A 6,000-nucleotide genomic window follows, 5' to 3' on the forward strand; every position below is an offset into this window, starting at 1 on the left:
ACCAGCCCGGCGATGATGGCGATCACGAAGAGCGGGTAGAAGGTGCTCACCTTGTCTTCAGGCAGGGCGGAGCCGACCTTGAACATGGCCGCCCCCTCATTGCCTTGCGCCACCATCATCTAGCGCGTGAGGGCGAGGTTCTTCTCTGACACGTTCGGAGGATCCAGAGCGGGTGAGTACCAGGCCTCACCTGGAGTCTGGCGAGGCGCCATGGCTTACCGAAGGTGTGGGATTGAAGCAGATCTAGAGGATTTCGGAAGCAAGAAGGAGGAGAGCGAGAAAGGGGATCTGGGACAAATGACTGGTGAAGGCAAAGAAGGTAAGCCTGGCCCGGGGCCGCCCTTTTGTCAGGTCATGCAGTTGTCGAGGAGTCGTGGGGAAGCGGGGACGCCCACGTCCAATCAACCGCCACGCAGCACCCGAGGCCACAGGCTGTTGGGGCCCGCGGCGCTTCACACTTGCCCCTTCGCTACTCTGCTAAGCCAAGTCTAGGTGTGCCTTGGGCCCGGGGGCTACTGTCGATGTTCTGGGAACGGGGGTACCCAGACTTGGCTGCCTCCGGCCTGCAGCGTGGCTCAAGAAGTGGCCAATTACGGCCCATCTTCGTCAACACAAGCTCAAGACCCTCGCGAGGGGCCAAGCCTCGCGGGGCGGACGACAGGAAGCTTCCTCAGGCGCAGCCTCGGCAGGCTGGCTCGCGAGGAGGCGGAGAGATCAAGGCGGGGTACCTCACGAGGTGCCCGTGATGCAAGCCACGACGACCGAAGCCAGGCGGGCGACAGGCGGGCGCCGGCCTGCGTAGTTTCCTTGTTTCCCCTTCGGTGCAAAGGGGGCAAGCACAGGCCAAGGCATCAGGCAAAGGTTTCCATTTCGGTGCAACAAGACCAAGACCAGCAGAGCGGCAGGATTGAGGTCATCGTGGAGCCCAGGAAGGCATCATCGTCAGAACCTTTGGCAGGCGAGGACCAACTTTAGTCGGGATAAGTGTACTAGATGTTCCCCTTCAAAATGGCCAATTGTTGGCACCCTTCCTGCTCAATATTTGGGAAGAGGACCAGGGCCTCGCTCTATAAATAGGAGTAGCCATTATCAAGGCAAGGGGATCGGGGATCGACCCAGCAAACCTTAGCCAGAACCACCAACACAAGAACTCCTCCCCTCGCGAGGCAGTTCTTACTTTGTATTGTTCATCATCAGCCCCTGAGGCAATCCACACACCACACACTGGAGTAGGGTATTACACCACAATGGTGGCCTGAACCAGTATAAACCTTGCGTCCCTTGTGTTGTTCTTCGTGTAGCCTAGATCCTTTGCGAGGCGACGAGACGTGAGTTGGTAGAGGAGTGATCTCCGCGCGCACCCCAGAGTTCAAACCTCAAGGGTCTTCCGGAACCCGAAATCCGACACAAAGTACTTGCAAGCAAGGATCTACAGTACATATGCATTGGTATCTGTAAAAAGGGGTAATATTTGTGGACTGAACTGCAGAATGCCAGAATAAGAGGGGGATAGCTAGTCCTATCGAAGACTACGCTTTTGGCAGCCTCCATCTTGCAGCATGTAGAAGAGAGTAGATGGTAAGTTCACCAAGTATCATCGCATAGCATAATCATACCCTACGATCCTCCCCTCATCGCCCTGTGGGAAAGTGATCACCGGGTTGTCTCTGGAACTTGTCTGGGTGTGTTTTATTAAGTATCCAATTCTAGTTGTCATAAGGTCGAGGTACAACTCTAGGTCGTCCTTTTATCGAGGGACACGACTATTTGAATAGATAAACTTCCCTACAGGGGTGCACCACATTTCCCAACACGCTCGATCCCTCTGGCCGGACACACTTCCCTGGGTCCTGCCCGGCCTCGGAAGATCAACACATCGCAACTCTACCTAGGCTCAACAGAGAGGTCAGCATGCTGGTCTAAATCCTATGCGCAGGGGTATGGGCCCATCACCCATTGCACACCTGCATGTTGCGTACGCGGCCAGTGAGCAGACCTAGCCTCCCTTATACAAGAGCAGACGTTCTAGTCCAACCCGGCGCGCGCCACTCAGTCGCTGACGTCAAGAAGACTACGGCTGATACCACGACGCCGAGTGCCCATAACTGCTCTCGCGTAGTTGGTTAGTGTGTATAGGCCAGTGGCTAGACCTAGATCAAATACCAAGATCTCGTTAAGCGTGTTATTTTAAAGTAACCACGGACGCGGACAAGGGCGAGGCCCACCTCTTACCTAGGTGGTCTCAACCTACCCTGTTGCTCTGCCACAAAGATCCACTCAGAGGGCCATCGGGACAAATGTCCTTTTAGCCCCCAATCCGTGAATCACTCGCTGGTACTCTACGAGCCGATCTGACTTTAGTCACCACCTGAATAGTATGTATGTAAGTATAGTATATAACCGTGATAACCTCTCGAGTGATCACGGCCCGATAGTATAGTATGGCAGAGGGACAAGAATGTAGGGCCATAGATGATAAACTAGCATCCTATACTAAACATTTATGATTGCATGTAAGGTATCAACAACTTTAGCAACAATGACAGGGTATGCAATAGAATAGGATTAATTGAAAACACTAACATGCTACACTACTCTAATGCAAGCAATAGAGAGAAGGAATAGGCAATATCTGCTGATCAAGGGGGGGGGGCTTGCATGGTTGCTCTGGCAAGATAGGGTCATCAACACCATAGTCGACCGGGGCAACAGCGGTGTCAGCGTCGTAGTCTATCGGAGAGAAGAGGGGGAAGAAACAATAAATATAATGCAAACATAAGCATGATGATGCATGACATGACAATTAGTGGTGCTAGGGTGAGCTAATGTAATACTAGGTGCTACTGGCGATGGGGGAAAACCTCCGGGAAAGTATTCCCGGTGTTTGGCTTTTTCGTGCAAATGAAACGGAGGGGGATGATTGCAAGTTCGCTATGCGAGGGACGTGTGGCGGATGAGCAGGCTACGTAGTCGAATTCGTCTTGTTGTTTTGAGCAACTTTCATGTACAAAGTATTTTCATCCGAGTTATGGATTATTTTATATTAATTTTCTAAATTTTTAAACAATATTCTGGAATGGTCTTTAATACAAAAATGCAATTATGATGTCAACCTGACGTCATCATGACGTCAGCAGTCAAAAGAGCGTTGACTGTTCAAACTAACGGTCGGGGCCCATGTGTCATTGACCTAACTAAGTAAGCAGGTTTAATTAGACTAATATAGTTCACTAGGCTAACTAAGCAAGGTTAATTAATTTAATTAATTAATTAACAATTATATTTATATATTTTTAAAAATATTAATATATATTTTGTAGATAGGGGCCTCGGGGCCCCACTAGGCAGTGGCCCATAGGGCCAACCGGGTGTGCGGGCGTGCGGGTACCGGGCGCGGGCGCCCATCAAGGGCGAGGCTGTGGCCTCGGCTGGACTTCCCCCCGGCCGGCACGCACGACACAGGAGGCGCCGACGGCCTTAGCACCCAGCGTAGGGGCCAGCAGTGCAGGGCGATGCCACGGGCGGCGCGGCCCTGGAAGGCACGGATAGAAGCCGATGGGAGAGGCGCAGGCCCAGGCGACACGCCGGCCAGCCGAGGCGGGTGCAGAGGGAGCAGCGAGATGCAGCAGAAGGCAGCAGGCAGCGGAGGTTATGCAGTAGCAGCAGAGCAGCTGAAGCAGGGGCAAGCGGGCGGGGCGCGGATCGCATGCGGGACGAGGTTCAGGCGGCGGCAGCAGTTAACAGTAGCGCGCAACAACTCGGACAGAGGCGTAGGGAGCGGAGGCTAGGTGGAGCCGCGACAAGGACAACGGGCAGCGCGAGCTAATGGCGCGGGCGATCTGTGGCGGTAGGAGCTCGGGCAGGAGTGAACCCGAGGCCACGGAGCACGGCGGGCAGCGCTGGGAGGGGCGTTGGCCTCCTGGGGGCGTGCTGAGCATGACGTGGGGCTGGAACGCGAGCTGCACGTGCGGTGGCCGCGGTGGTGAGGTAAACGATGATGATGAGCATGGCCGTGGCGGGGAATGATGCTATGGGGCCGCACGCGAAAAACAGGAAGAGAGGGAAGGTGCGCGAGCTCACCGTGAAGGTCGGAGGGGAGCATAGGGGAGTCGGGGTGGCCGGGGGGCGGCGGATCGAAGACGACCTCCAACGGCGATCCGAGGACGAAGACCGCGTGGGCGACGGCGTCAGAGCACCTTGGTCCAAGGTAGATGGCGCCGGAGAGGCAGACAACGACGACGGAGCACCTAGACGTAGTCGCGGGTGAGTGGGAGCTCTGTGGTCGCGTGAACGATGGGCCATGGTGAGGACGGCTGCGGTCGCGGGCGGAGTTGGCAAATCAAAGAGCGAGGGGGATGACTGGGGAAACTAGGGTTCATGAGGGAGTGGGAGGTTGTTGGGGGTGTTCTTATCCACCCAGGGGAGCCACACGATGGACGACGTGTGGCCATCTGCGGCCATGGTGGCCGGATGTGCGCCACGGTCTCCCGTGAACAAGAGGAAGGACATGCACGGTTGGGCTGGGCCGGATGTGCACAGTGCACTCATGGCCCAGTCCAACAGTAGTTTCTTTCTAATATAATAAGATAATCAAACAATGTGATTGTGAAAATATGCATTTATGTGTCCTCAGCGGAAAAACAAGCATTTCAGCTCACGGCAGGATCAATATATATTGAAACATTTGTTCTTTTTGTCCAGGTCACATGCAATCATATTTTTTCAATCCATCGGTTGGATCATGTTATATTATAGGTGTGTTGGTTCAGTATTTTTTTAGGATTTTTGGAAACTTTTACACCGTCGAAAACCTTAACTAGTTCTGTGGCAAGCTATTCTAGAAAATCCTACTCCTACACACACACACACACACTAGCAAAAGGGCCCGTGCGTTGCAGCGGGAGAAAAGAATAACACATGCTTTTAATTTAAAAATATTTGTATAATATGAGTATTTATAGCTACGACCCAAACAAAGATGGTATTTTCCTACAAAAGCGCAAGTTCAAAATTTGACATGTATTCTATTTAAACACGTCTTGCATGTAGATTTAATACATACAAAGAAACATACAAGTGATCTTCAATTTCGTCTCTAATCTTGATTTTGCTGAGATGTTCATCAACAATCCAGATCATTACTGATATGAAAGAAAGACGGATAATCCACTGTTGATTAAGATTGCACCCTAGATAGTATTTTTTTAAAATGGTTAACAGGTAAAAATAACATCACATTCAGATTCTATGTATTTTTTCAATCAAATTCCATATATAACATGTTTTTAGAAGATATGAGTACTTTAAAAAAAACATTTTATATGTACAGCGGGTTTAACATAAGAAACATCAGGGGTTTTTTCTATAAAATAGCATGACGGACTAAGAATACCTATTTCTTTTGTTAGTAGGTATATATATATATATTCTTATTTTCTATTCCGCATTCTATTTTCTTTTGCTATCAAATGAATTAATTTAGTTACAAAATTTAGCACACAAATACAAGTCAATACTTAGGAGTTGTCCAAAAAGTTTGAGGTCAGTTGGGATTAAATAAATATTTTCTTATTCTGAAAAGGCTACTTTATTTGCCGTTGGACCACTTTTTAAATTCCTAGGGGTTAATTGGTGGGTCAAATAAGGTTGGGTTCAAAATGACAAATGATTAGGGGAATTATTGAACAATGCAAACATTTTAGTTTTAAAGTTTGAAAACTTTTACCTTTAGACTTTATTTTTAAATTTGAATTTGAATTGTTTTTGAACCATCGTGAGTTCGACAATAGTAATCCTGGTGACGTGGCCTCATTAGTAGAGGGTTACTATAGCTTAATTATCCGTGTGTCATAGACTAATGCCCTTTTAAGATCATCAAGAGTATATCCAATAGCGGCACGGTGCTTCTTCAGAGTTTTCAACAATTTCTTTTCTTCATGCTCTGAAAGGTTAGCACTAATAATAATAGGATATACCTTCTTTTCATCAAGACAAGCATAT

This window comes from Triticum aestivum, chromosome 3B (assembly GCF_018294505.1).
Source record: "Triticum aestivum cultivar Chinese Spring chromosome 3B, IWGSC CS RefSeq v2.1, whole genome shotgun sequence".
Classification (NCBI taxonomy): domain Eukaryota; kingdom Viridiplantae; phylum Streptophyta; class Magnoliopsida; order Poales; family Poaceae; genus Triticum; species Triticum aestivum.